This window comes from Eubalaena glacialis, chromosome 17 (assembly GCF_028564815.1).
Source record: "Eubalaena glacialis isolate mEubGla1 chromosome 17, mEubGla1.1.hap2.+ XY, whole genome shotgun sequence".
Classification (NCBI taxonomy): Eukaryota; Metazoa; Chordata; class Mammalia; order Artiodactyla; family Balaenidae; genus Eubalaena; species Eubalaena glacialis.
In genome coordinates this window covers 13,221,710-13,224,216 of record NC_083732.1, presented here as the reverse complement: position 1 = coordinate 13,224,216, position 2,507 = coordinate 13,221,710, and the positions used below count along the sequence as shown (strand labels likewise).

The window sequence follows — 2,507 nt, the reverse complement described above, 5'->3', positions numbered from 1 at the left end:
TATAAGGGTTTGAAAGACAAATTATCTTCACATGGAAGTTAATGTCAAAAACCTCAGGCGGGGGTGTGGACGCCATAATTCTAATGGTTTGGGTTTTTTTTTCAAGTATCACAATGTTTATTGATAGATACAAGTATATAAAATCAGGGCACGAACATGACTTGATAAATTAAGTAGACTTAATTTCAATACTATAATAAGAGGGAGCAATTCAAATTCCCACCATCTGTTTCACACCCACAAAGACCACTTCAAGGGCATTTACGATCTCTCAAAACCGATCAGTTTTGTGCAAGTAAACCATGTTTCTTTTAAAAAGACTTGTGCACTTGCCCAGGCTCAAGGTTATTAAAATCTAGCACATAAAGCCCATCACTAAAGGTAGAAATACAGGCAATATACTATTACAGCAGCAACCATCAATTACAGTTAAGAATTTTTCTGTAACAACCAAATGGATAATCAAATATTGCAACAACTCAAGTATTACTGAGCAAAGTGCATTTCTACAGTATTCATTGTTGCTCTTCAGTTTTCTAACTTAAAACAGCCTATGATAACTGGCAGCAAAGAAGGTCCTTGCAATAGACTGCCTCTGCCTGAGAAATTACGATGTAAATACTGCATGCTGCTAATATACTATCTAAACATTAAAGATACTCCTAAAATATTTGATGGTAGACTATGATTAAGACATTACACTACAAAAAAACCTTACGCAGAAGGAAATACTGACGTGCTTTAAATATTGTGAAAACATTACCGTGGAATGAATTTTCGCAGTGGTTAGGTCAAGTGCAGTTACATCATAGCAACAGTATGTTTTGCACAACTTAAGGCTTTGGCTGTTTCTTTTAGTCAGCTTCTTCCTCTGATTCTTCTTCAGCAGTTTCTAGCCAGGTTAGCCACTGATTCACCTGGAACAAAGCCTTGCCTTTCCCTGTAAACTCGGGTTATATTTTCTTTCCAAGCCAAGAAAGCTTCTTCTTCAATAATTTCCATGTCATAGAAGTGAAAAAAAAGTGGAGTAACGTGCCTTTCAGGAAGCTGCTATTGTAGCAGTGCACCTGAAGAGCATAGAGGGCAGTGACTTGTGGCTCAACGTGATCATGAAGGAATTTCTGCATTACTGGCTTGAAGGAAAGAAGCAGTTGTTTTTCCTGCTCTAACTGTTCTTTGGAAGGAGCAGAGGAAGACTCTGTTTCATCACTGGGTGGGTTTACTTCACTAGAAATGTAAGATGCTAGGCATTAAGATGTTCACAGATCTTTTATCTACATGAAGTTTGGAAGACATGTTGTCTTTAATCCACTTATATATGGTTTGAGGGGATGGATCCAACTTTATTTGCTTTAACAGTTCCTTCTCCAATTTGAGGAGTGGAAATAAGAAACTCAGTCCCTTTCCTTCCAAGATCTCCAACATGCGGTCCTTATTCTGATCAACTTCTGGGAGCATTTTCTGCATATTGACCTTGCTTTGTTGGAAAAGCTCTGTTAACCATTCTCTATCTTGTAAGTTAGCTAATTGCTGAAGACAAACTAAGAAGAGAGGAAAAATACTTTGTATGAGGGTTTGAAAGACAAATTATCTTCAAATGGACGTTAATGTCAAAAACCTCAGGCGGGGGTTGTGGACTCCATAATTCTAATGTTTTTGTCTTAACTAAATGTCACACACCTTTCTAGGAGTAGAGGATACAACTCAGAGAGGAGTGCCCTGCACTCTGAAGCTTACAGTGAAAAAAAAACTTCCAAGTAAACAAATACATTATTTCAATGCAATGTAACAGTTACAGAAGCACCTACAGACATTTAGAGACACCGTGGAAGGAAGATTACTGGAGAGAGAAGGAAGTCAAGAAAGACTGCATGGTAGAGATCGCTGAGCTGTGTTTTTAAATATTAATATGAGCTCCCAGTCAGAAAAGTAAGGGGAGAGCACTTCAGGCAATGCTGACCACTTATGCAAAGTTTCAGGGTAACTAAAGAAAGATGAAGCTGGAGAGGTGAACTGTGATGCTTTTGTTCCTCTTTTTTCCCAGCCAAAACATTACTGAACATCTATGGTAGGTGTTACATATAAAACAAGGAATAAGAGACCTGGTTCCTGTGATTTTGAGCTTGGAATCTAGTGTGGAGTGGGGGAAAGCAGGAGAGGAAGAATACCAAAAAGCAGCAAATAAATGAAACAGCTAAACACTGTATTAACTCTTGGATGACAACAAATAGTCTCCGTAGACTAATCCGGCCTCGGGGACAGAAGTGGTTCCAGAGCAGTGCAGAAGATTAAACTGTAAACTATTGTAAGAACTGGGTACCGGACACTTTCAGTACACCAACAGCTCGCATAGATGTTACTTTTTACAAAAGCGCCAACCGACATGACCGCAGCGATCCACCAGTTTCCACAGCCCCCTCGGAACGCCCCCCTAGAGAAGTCTAGGGCCTGGCCAGGACGCGCCCGCAGGATTTTACTCATGTGCAGTGATTCACGTGTTATTCTCT

General features: G+C 39.5%; 1 pseudogene; it reads right to left on the bottom strand.

The window, feature by feature from the left end:
- Positions 1-806: 806 nt before the first annotated feature.
- Positions 807-1,552, bottom strand: LOC133077342 (eukaryotic translation initiation factor 4 gamma 2-like; annotated as a pseudogene).
- Positions 1,553-2,507: the final 955 nt, after the last annotated feature.